Source organism: Octopus bimaculoides, chromosome 5 (genome assembly GCF_046866305.1).
Source record: "Octopus bimaculoides isolate indiv1 chromosome 5, ASM4686630v1, whole genome shotgun sequence".
NCBI lineage: Eukaryota > Metazoa > Mollusca > Cephalopoda > Octopoda > Octopodidae > Octopus > Octopus bimaculoides.
In genome coordinates, this window is record NC_142932.1 from 14,889,169 (window position 1) to 14,901,668 (window position 12,500).

Sequence of the window (12,500 nt, forward strand, 5' to 3'; positions counted from 1 at the left end):
GGCTTTGTGTGTATGTATTGGTGTATATAAGTATGTATTATATGGGTGCATATGTGTGTGTGTGTGTGTGTGTACACTAAGCGTGTGAACTAAATACATGTGTATATGTATGTGTATGTATGGATATATGTGAAGGATCCACATGCGGTTCCGACTTGGATCAAGTCTAATTTTCCTGAAGAAACGGTGATATGCCGGTCGATACTCCAGAGTAACAGGACACTAAACCGGCAGGTAAAATAAACTATATGTACCCGCCCCAGGCACGAGCATACACACACACACGCATGGACAAACACATCAAAATACACGTACATTTATACATACACATCCAAACACATACACACACACTTCAACACCATATACACACATACGGGCTCGCACGCACGCACACTTAAATATACACACACTTGCAATTAAAATCAAATGCATTGACTTACGCGCACACACACACATGTTCACACGTACTCATACACACACTGACTAACACGCACATACACACACTCACACACTCTCTCTTACACACACACAAACTCATTCACACACTCATACACACACACACACTCGTATATATTCTCTCATACACACACTCATACACATACATACACACTCATATACATTCTCTCTCACACATATACACACTCATGCACACATATACACTCACACATACTTATACATATACTCATACATTCTCTCATACACATAAACACACTCACACACACATACTTATACACACACATATATATATACACTCATACACACCCTCTCTCTACACACTCACACATTCTCTCTCTCACATACACACACACTCATACACACACACACACACACACATACACGTGTTCCATTGTTGTTTAACATCATGTCCTGTGATTACATTGGCTGAATCTCTAAGATTTTGTGGTCTTTTGTTTTTTTACAAACATTTTCCGCGTTATTCATATCTGAAGTGTATCTTTAACAGATTACACAATCAGTTGCACCGAATTGCGTCACATGACCACCATCACCAACACCACCACCACCACCACCACTACCAACACCACAATCACCGCCATCGTCAATTATTATCAACCATCATTATCAATATCATAAGCATCATCATATCGTTGTTGTTATTGCTGTTGTTGTTATAGGTGTCCTTGTGTCAATCAATGTACAAACTCATTGTTCTCTGAATAATTGTAATGACTACGTGACAGTTTACTTGTTTCCCGTTACGTGATTTTCTCTGCGTCGTCAGTTGTTCGTTCAAACTAGACAGAGGTGGCGGGCGGGAGGGGGGGTGATGGCCGGTACTCGGTCTTAAGAAATAGCAGCCAAATAAGGTGACACTAACCTTTCTGAATACGGAAAACCGGATTGCTTCACCTGAATCTTGAATAAAGGCTTAACACTTTTTTTTTATCCGAGACTATTCACATGTCGGGTTTTCCCCCCGAATTATCTTAGGTGGACTTACCTGCGTTTGAGGATACCATTTTTTTAATCTTTCTGAATTATTTTTCTATATACTTTGTTATATTCTTATCGTTGTCTGGTATTTTTGCTTTTAATGTTTGCCTTTTTAATGTCTTCAATGTTTTTGGGTTATTGTGGTCAATAAAAGAAATCATCATCATCATCATCATCATCATCATCATCATCATCATCATCATCATCATCATCATCATCATCATCATCATCATTACTACATAATTATAATTTTTTTCCCTGTGTCTTTGAAATGCCGGGTTGGCGTCCGGTAGGGGATAGCCGTTAATCTCATGACCAGGAATAGATCTTCAGCCTTGGCCGGCAACATTCTACTACTAATAATGTCATGATAAAAATAGTAGCGAAGGAAAACCTTATACTAAAATCCATCTGCGATTGAGTAGATACATCAAATATTGAAGATAGAAATAACGGCGCACACGGGACCAGAACTGAAGGGGAAGGCGTCGCGCCTGGCAGGGAAAGAATGAGGCTTCCCAAATCGTCAACAAAAAGACGGAATAAAGACAAAATAGACGAAAGAAATGAATAGGCTTGTTATGAAATGTTTTGTGAAAAGCGATCCAACGAAGAGAAATTACAGGAATATTAAAAATATTGAGCAACGGAAGCCGTTTTAATCCTTTCTACTATAGGTACAAGTTTTAATCCTTTCTACTATAGGCACGATTATATCGACCCCAGTACTCAATTGGTACTTAATTTATCGACGCCCAAAGGATGAAAGGCGAAGTCGACCACTGCGGAATTTGAATTCAGAACGTTGCAACAGATAAAATATTGCTCAGCATTTCAGCCGGCGTGCTAACGACTCTACCAGCTCGCCGCTTTCCTCAGAGGCAGAATTAATATCAAGAAGTAAAATATTCTTTTCTACTCCAGGTACAAGGCCCGAAATTTTGTGAGGAGGAGCCAGTCGATTGGATCGAACCCAGTCTGCAACTGGCACTTAATTTATCCACCCCCGAAGGATGAAAGGCAAAGTCGACCTCGGCGGAATTTGAACTCAGAACGTAAAATGAGACGAACTACCGCTTAGCATTTCGCCCGGCGTGCTAACATTTCCGCCAGCTAGCCCCCTTAAGAGGTAAAATATTCACCATTTAAAAGTGGATGTTGCGTTAAAACACACAAATGCTGCGATATTTACTAAGAGACAAAACACTCGTATGGTTATAAGATGCCGAAAAGCACGTGATAGCTATCGCCAGCGGTAGACAATCATCGCTACTTCCGCAACTCGGACAGCCAGATCACGTAATTTCAGCCTAAATTGGCCTTTCCAATGATGGAAATGAAGCAGCTGGGAATAGAAGTAACTGCTGCACTAGTGATATGCATAGAAATACAGGGCTAATACAGGCTTTGATGCCGCTAAAGGCCAGTTGTCTTATTAAAAAATAGAGTAACAGAAGCAGTATTTATACCAAAAGTTAAAATATTCACCACTTAAAAATGGATGTTGCATTTGAACACACAAATACTGCGATTCCACCGCGCGGACTACAAGCTCACCTGATTTCGACCTAAATTGGCCTTATCGTTGATAGACACCAAGTCATAGTACTGATTCTGGTTGCGTTGTTTGGTTCCTTTTTGCTTGTTTGTTTGGTTTTTTTTTTGCTGCTTGCCGCTACAGTTGGTACTATTTGTGTTGTTGCACAATCTTGTTGTTGTTGCTATAACAGTGATGGTGTCTGCAGTAGTGGAGCCCTTCTATTCCCTTTCTTGTTTTGATTCTATGAACAGACAGCTCGGAAACGTTCCGTTGTTCCATAGACATGGCATTTCAGTCGTTTGCTCTGCACAATTATTTGTAGTTCTACTCCATACATCAAGTAGATAAGGTCTGGGATTCTCTCCAGATGGTCGGGATTTACATGAAGAAGCATACCCCGAGTGATCGCAATTCAGTTTTCCTGCCTAGTTCTCTTAACATCCAGAAGAGTATCACTAGCCTCTAACACTTTGCATGCGCTGATCCACAAAAGGTTAAACTCTGGTAGGACCCCCGGTGTAGTTATCTCTCCCACTCTTTTCCTTACTTGAGTAAGGAGAGAACGAAATCTGTGCTGAGGCGGGCAGCCTCTGAATGCTGAACTGCAAGGGCTTCAGTCTTAAACAATACCTCGACTTCGCCCAATTGCTTTTCCCTAGATATATGGCTGATGTTCTAACATACAGAGCTGAAAGCGTTTTCTATTTGGCTGTTTGTGGCAGTCTCTAGGCACCTAGGTAAGCCCTGTTCTTTGTGCAACAACATGTGTCAAGTGAATTCCATCAGGAATCATAACAGAAATGTTATGATTTATACAGAAGGTGGAACATGTAGAGATTCTCATTTGGTGTACGCGGCAGAATGCACGAAGCACAACTTGATTTATGTTGGTTGTACAACAGAACAATTAAACAAAAAGTTTAATGGGCACAAATATGATGTCAGGCACAACAAAAGTTAGACAGAACTTGCCGAACACTTCGTTTCAAGTAGCTGCAATTTTGAAAAAGACTTGAAAGTGCAGATTCTCTCAAAATATTCTGAATCGGCTTCACTTCTCAGAATGCACGAGGAGAAATATGTTTCTGGGTTATTAACATCACGCCCTGAAGGAATGAATAAAATGAGAGGAGAATATCATCAAATTTATACAAAACAGTTTGATTAAATATTCTTCTTTTTCTCTTTTCCCTTTTCTCTCTTTTTTTTTTTTTTGTCTTTTCTTCTGTCTTCTTTTTTCTGTCTTTATCTTTTCGCTTGTTATAAAATTGTAACTTAAAAACTGATGATATCATTTCATCAACGTATGGACTCTGGTTGCTCTCGTTCATACTTTACATTTAAATTTCTGTAATTTTGAATTTTTATCACTTCTTATTTTGAACTTGACAAAGACAGACGTTCTGTTGAAATATCGTTCGACTAATAAAATATGTTACAATCGAATTGCTCTCTTTGTCTTGACTGTTTACCTTTGTGAAGAGTTACGTCAATCCTTTTAATAATAATAATAATAATAATAATAATAATAATAATAATAATAATGATATTTTTTAATATACAGTAAACAAGTATAGTACTCAATGCTTTATGCAACATAAACGCGTTTCCTCGAAATGCATAATAATTACATAACAGGAGCAGAAATATTATGCAATCATACACCTCACCTCAGTATTCCGCAATAAATACTATGATAGATGTTAAAAGCTCCGAATATGAGCACTTATTCAAATTATCAACAACATCACATACCATACAATATAGCAATGAGCATAAACATTCGTTTATTTATTTCTAACGTTATTTGAATTAACGAAAAAAAAATATTTTGATTTTAGTGTTAATGTTTCTTGTTATTTTCTTTTTGTCGTAGCTCTATTTTTTTTTTCCTCTGGAACGTTTGTTCGCCATTTTTGAAATTTAAATAAGCTTTGCCTCTTTTTTATGACGTACAACGATGAAATACCGAGTAAGGAAAAGAAAACAAACGAATTTATCTGACAACCCCAATATTTACAGACATTTTCAATAAACATCAAACTGACAACAAATACATAAAGCTAATAACCAATCGACATTTCTTCTACAAAGCTTCCTTCCTTCTCCATTCTTTCTTTCTCTCTTCTGACCTCCGCTTTGCGTCGTAAGGGCGACGCCCTTACCCCACCCAACTCTAAAACAACGGTAATTAATTGTAATGATATTTACCAGACAAGTTCACCTTGTCACCTTTGACGTTGTTTGCATCGATGCTCTATTTTATCTCGATTTTATCGGTTCTTGACAATCGATACCTCGATCACCTTCAATCGCCTTCAACGATTCTATCGATGTAAGAAAGAACTAACTTTATTAATCTCTTATCAACGTCACTTCACTCCGCTAATCTCTCTCTCTCTCTCTCTCTCTCTCTATATATATATATATATATATATATATATATATATATATATTTCTCTTTCTCTCTCTCTCTGTTCCTCCCCTCTCTCTCTCCCTCCCTCCCTCCCTCCCTCCACCATGTTGTTTACAATTTCTTTTTTATCTTTTACTTGTTTCACTTAATGGACTACGGCCACGCTGGGGCACCACCGTGAAGAGTTAAGTCGAACAAATTGACACAGTTTAAAACCTGGTACTTATTCTATTGTGTCTTTTTTGCAGAACCACTAATTTATGGGGGCGTAAACACACCAACACCGTTTGTCAATCGGTGATGAGGGACAAGCACACAGATACATATTCATATAAAAATACATATATGTGTGTGTGTGTGTGTGTGTGTGTGTGTGTGTGTGTGTGTGTGTGTGTGTGTGTGTGTACAGGGGATGGAGGAAATAATGGAAACGCCTTAAAATTTCAAATTTATTTTAATATAGGGTAGGACCACCTTTGGTAGTAATTACAGCTTGAATTCTATGCCGTGTGGACTCGTACAAAGTTTGAATTGTTTCCAAAGGATTTTTTTGTCCATTCTTCAGCTAAAACAGTCTCCAGTTCTTGTAGTGATGACGGTGGAAGATATCGACTCCTTACTTGTTTTTCTAAAATGCACCATAAATGTTGCGGACTGTGGTGGCCAGATAAGATATTCAACTTCACTAGAATGTTCTTCGTGCCATTCAGTAACTACTTTAGCTGTGTTAATCGGTACATTATCATCCTGAAAGATTGCGTGTCCTTCTGGAAACAGTTCCGCAACCATAGGATGAAATTGATCAAATAAAATGCTTAAATAGTCTTGGGAAACTATTACACCGACGAATTTCCAAGATATAGCTCACACACACACACACACACACACACACACACACACACACAGATCATCACATATCCTCCTCCATGTTTAACAGTTGGAAGAAGGCAGTCTTGGCCAAATGCTTCTTTTGGCTGGCTCCACACGAATACTCGGCCGGTGGTCGGAAATAAGGTAAAGGATGACTCGTCCGAGAAAATGACATTCTTCCACTGCTCTAGAGACCAATTCTGTAGGTTTTTACTCCACTCTAAACGCTTTGCAACGTTTGTGTTTGAAAGTAGTGGTTTTCTGATTGCAGCTCTTCCGTGAAATGTAGCTTTGTGCAGCTCTCGGTGAACAGATTTTGTGGAAACAGAGTTCTCGAGGTGTTCATTAAGCTCTGCAGTAATTTTAGGAGCTGTACTTTTGTGGTCCTTTCTAACAAGACCATGAACCGGGCGACGTGTTGAGTTCTTAGGCTAAATACATCATTTCCGTTGCTCCAGTCTACTCAACTAGCAAAACTTAACAATCCTGCGACGGACGAGCATCCAGTCCGGAGAGGGTGGAATATATTTGCCACAGAATGCGGGAAACAAACCTCGGGCTCGGGAAGGACCATTGACAGTAGAAGTCACTTTTCTCAAGGTGCTGCGCAGTGGAACATCCCGAAACTGCGGGGCTGCAAAGTAAGCTTCTTAACCACACAGCCAAAAACATATATAATTGATGTGAAGTATACAGTAATTTAAGCTATATATATATATATATATATATATATATATATATATATATATATATATATATATATATATATATATTTATACATATATACATATATATTTAAAATTACTAATTGAATTGTGTAAAGGAAACCGAAAAAAAAAGTCTATGAAATTTTAGGAATCAATATTCTCAAAGATTAATAACAGGAAAAAGTTGAGAAGAATGTCAAAGAGTCGTGAGTGTTTGTCACAAGAACGAAAATTAGTTTGGAAATTTTCTTGAAAGGGACATAGGGTGGATGGAATAAAGTTGATTAGCGATTTCTAAAGTTGTTGCGAAAGAAATAATAAAATCATTCAAGGCAATAGCTTTATCGATTATCAAGAACCGATAGAATCGGATAACATAATGGTTAAACAGAACTTTGTATGCTCAACGTTCCGATAGACAACGCTTTTTCCTTTTCTTTTTTTCTTTTTTTTTTTTAATTTATAATTAATTTCAAACTATGTGGTGTACGAAGAAGATGGAAGGAGAAACAAGCTTTGGTTTTCTTTTCAGTAAAAAAAGAATAAATGTAATTCTCTGTTTAAAACTAAAATAAAACAATTTAAAGGGATTATTGTGACCCTAAGTTTAGCATTTCAACTCTCGCTCTCGCCTTGTGTGTGTATGTGTGTGCATATATATATATATATATATATATATATATATATATGTGTGTATGCATATGTATATATATGTATGTATATACACACACGCACACACGCACACACGCACACACGCACATGCACCTAGACATTTTGTCTCTGCTTTCGCGGAATCTCATGTCTCCTTGTTGTCATCCAATCTTATTATTATGAATTTGATTTGGAAGCTTGAGTCATTATGAATCGTTCATTAGCTGATTACGCAACAATGGACGCCATCCCTATGCAATGCAGTTACTCTTTTGATACAGTTTGATTATCCTGATTGTCGATCTTCTAGGATTCCTTGGCTCAGCATCAATGTAAGAAGCATCGTTGGCTCAGTTGAGCTCTTCCGATACCCTTCACAATCCAACAATCTGCAATCCTGTGATTTCGTCATATCACTGTAAGGTGGCTGAACAAGTGATATGCCTTACCAAAGGCCAGCCGCAGCTATGCAGGACACGGTCGTCACTCCAGAGATAGTTTCAAAGTACTCGTTTACTCAACACGCACATGCAAAAATTTATACTAAGATATATATATATATATATATATATATATATATATATATATATATATATATATATATATATATAGGGATCACCACTACTTTATTATCTCCCCTTCTCTCTAGCTCTCCTGTGTGACCTCTCTGTCCGGCATTCGCCATGATAGATCGATAGCCACTACACATTCTATATTTTCTCTCCTTGTTTCTTTCTGTGGAAGAGCATAGACTCGAAACGTTAAAGACTTTTTCACTTCCTGAGCGTTAAACTAATACATCTGTTTGTTGTCTACACCACCTGTCTTTCTCTTTTGTTTTGTTTTTTTGTGAATTCTCCCTATACATATATGTGCGAGTGTGTGTGTGTGTGTGTGTGTGTGTGTGTGTGTGTGTGTGTGTGTGTGTGTGTGTGTGTGTGTGTATGTGTGTGTGTGTGTGTATACATACATACTGATATATACATGTATATATAAATATATATATAATTCTTTATTGCCCACAAGGGGATAAACATAGAGGGGACAAACAAGGACAGACAAAGGGACTAAGTCGGTCACATCAACCCCAGTGTGTAACTGGTACTTATTTAATCGACTCCAGAAGGGAGTAAAAATTAAGAGAAATTGAAATGGAGTTGATATTGAGATAGTAACGGAGATAAGCTCAGTTAGGATTGATATAAATATATTTACATGGAGTGCAAGAAAATGCAGAATAAATATACAGTTTAGGGTAAGAAAATATGTAATTTCATAACACGACAGCTGTTTCAAGAGGCCTGGAGTAACGTAATTATCATTATAATCATTATTTGCCGGTAAAATGGTGCAAAACGTCATGGGTACGTGACCTATAACCAATCACATGAAAAGATTGACTAGAAGTCTGGCCTCCCTCACCAGAAGAAGATTGGTATACATAAATACATTACATATATTACATGTATATGTGTGCGCGCGCATGTGTGTAGGAACATGAAAATGCCTATATTACAATATATTACATATATGCTTATATATGTACATGTACATGCATATGCTTCATATATATATATATATATATATTTCGGGAATAAATGATGGATTTTTTTCCCTTATGAGGTTTTTTTCACGCTAGCTACTTGATAAATTCTTGTAAAAGAATTCGTCCTATTATTGAATTTATATATATATATATATATATATATATATATATATATATATATATATATATATATATATATATACATATATATATATATATATATATATACATATATATATATATATATACACACACACACATATGTATAAACATATATATATATATACACACACACATATGTATAAACACACACACACACATATATATATATATATATATATATATATATATATATATAAACATGTGTACATGCATATGCATACATACAAAAATATATATAAACACATATATAAATATATATATACACACAAATACCTCACCCCCATATACAGTAATAAATACTGGCATTAAAAGATATAACATTAATATTTATCAAATCAGATATATACGTGTGTGTGTGTGTATGTGTGTGTGTGTGTGTGTGTGTGTGTGTGTGCGTGCGTTTGTGTGTGTGTGTCTGTATGTGTATGTGTGTATAATACAATAAATAAACATTGTATAAATAACACACACACACACACACACACACACATGCACACACACCAGAAGCTAACAAACCAACAAACCGACAAACAAACGAACAGTTCTTAGAAGTTCATTAATTATGATATCAGATTTTGATATTTTCTGATTGCCATTCGCAGAACTTCAATCATTGACTCACTTGCAAGAAAGAAATCAAAAGACACCTTCTGCTACAACTTTCTGTTTATGTTGCCATTTATTCTCTACACTTCCATCTTTGATTTTTTTTTCTTAGTGTTTTTGTGTGTGTTGTTGTTGCTCTTTGGTTATTTTCGTCTTCTTTTGCCTTTTTCCCCCGCTTTTTGGCGGCTAATACCGTTTCTTTCGTATCTGACGACGAGTAATTACGCGTTTGTCAGTGCTGTGCGTATTATGTGTGTTAGGGTGAATATCGGCGTTGCTGTTGTAGTGGCGGTTGGAGTGGATTAGTTATAGATGTTGTTGTTGTTGTTGCTGTTCATAGTAGTTGTCGTAGTAGTTGCAACGTTTATTGAAGTAGTAGTAGTAGTAGTAGTATTCAGTATAAGTAGTATTGGTAGTAGTAGAAGTAGTAGTAAAGAAGCAGCAGTAGTAGTAGTAGTAGTAGTAGTAGTAGTAGTAGTAGTAGTAGTAGTATTCAGTATAAGTAGTAGTAGTAGGAAGTGGGGGAGGGACGGAGGGACGGAGGGACGGAGGGACGGAGGGAAGGAGGGACGGAGGGACGGAGGGACGGAGGGACGGAGGGAGGGACGGAGGAGGAGTAGGAGGAGGAGAGGAGTAGGAGCAGGAGAGGAGGAGTAGCAGAAGGAGAGAAGGAGAGGGGGGGGAGGCGAGGAGGAGAGGAGAGGAGGAGAGGGGGAGGGGGAGGAGGAGGAGGAAGGGGAGGAGGAGGAGGAAGAGAGGAGGAGGAGGAGGAGGAGGAGGAGGAGGAGAGGAGGAGGAGGAGAAGAGGAGAGGAGGAGAAGAGGAGAGGAGGAGAAGAGGAGAGGAGGAGAAGAGGAGAGGAGGAGGAGAGGAGGAGGAGGAGTAGGAGAGGAGGAGGAGGAGTAGGAGAGGAGGAGGAGAAGAGGAGAGGAGAAGAGGAGGAGAAGAGGAGAGGAGGAGAAGAGGAGAGGAGGAGAAGAGGAGAGGAGGAGAAGAGGAGAGGAGGAGAAGAGGAGAGGAGGAGGAGAGGAGGAGGAGGAGGAGGAGGAGAGGAGGAGGAGAAGAGGAGAGGAGAAGAGGAGGAGAGGAGGAGGAGGAGAGGAGGAGGAGGAGAGGAGGAGGAGGAGAGGAGGAGGAGGAGAGGAGGAGGAGGAGAGGAGGAGGAGGAGAGGAGGAGGAGAGGAGGAGGAGAGGAGGAGGAGAGGAGGAGGAGGAGAGGAGGAGTAGCAGAAGGAGAGAAGGAGAGGGGGAGGAGGCGAGGAGGAGAGGAGAGGAGGAGAGGGGGAGGGGGAGATGGGAGGAGGAGAGGAAGGGGAGGAGGAAGAGAGGAGGAGGAGGAGGAAGAGAGGAGGAGGAGGAGGAAGAGAGGAGGAAGAGAGGAGGAGGAAGAGAGGAGGAGGAGGAGGAAGAGAGGAGGAGGAGGAGGGGGGAGGAGAGGAGGAGGAGGAGGAGGAGAAGAGGAGAGGAGGAGAAGAGGAGAGGAGGAGAAGAGGAGAGGAGGAGAGGAGGAGAAGAGGAGAGGAGGAGGAGAGGAGGAGGAGGAGGAGGAGGAGGAGGAGGAGGAGAGGAGGAGGAGAAGAGGAGTAGGAGTAGGAGGAGAGGAGGAGAGGGGAGGGGGAGAGGGGAGGGGGAGAGGGGAGGAGGAGAGGAAGGGGAGGAGGAGGAGGAAGAGAGGAGGAGGAGGAGGGGGAGGAGGAGGAGGAGGAGGAGAGGAGAGGAGGAGAAGAGGAGAGGAGGAGAAGAGGAGAGGAGGAGAAGAGGAGAGGAGGAGAAGAGGAGAGGAGGAGGAGAGGAGGAGGAGGAGGAGGAGGAGGAGGAGAGGAGGAGGAGAGGAGGAGGAGGAGGAGAGGAGAGGAGGAGGAGAGGAGAGGAGGAGGAGGGGGAGAGGAGGAGGAGGAGAGGAGGAGGAGGAGAGGAGGAGGAGGAGGAGAGGAGGAGGGGGAGAGGAGAGGAGGAGGAGGAGGAGAGGAGGAGGAGGAGAGGAGGAGGAGGAGGAGGAGGAGAGGAGGAGGAGAGGAGGAGGAGGAGAGGAGGAGGAGGAGGAGAGGAGGAGGAGGAGAGGAGGAGGAGGAGAGGAGGAGGAGGAGAGGAGGAGGAGGAGAGGAGGAGGAGAGGAGGAGGAGGAGGAGGAGGAGGAGGAGGAGGAGGAGGAGGAGGAGAGGAGGAGGAGGAGAGGAGGAGGAGGAGGAGGAGGAGGAGGAGGAGGTGGAGTGATGATTATTGCTTTTAGTAAAAGTACTAATTTTTTATTCGTTTCTCTTCAACAATACAAATTGTTGTTATTGCTAATTTGGGTGGTGGCGGTGGTGGTGGTGATGGTGGTGGTGGTGGTGGTGATTGTTGTTCTTAATGTTATTGTTGCTGTTGTTGTTGTTGTTGCTGCTGCTGCTGTTAGCGATGGAGAGTTATTGCTTGTTATCTTTTGTTGTTAATTAGTAGTTGTTGTTGTTGCTGTTACTAAAGCTGTCGTTGCTAGTATAGCTAACAATATCGTTATCGTCGTCGTCGTTGTTGTTGCTGCCGCAACAATAAAACTGGTTATTGTTG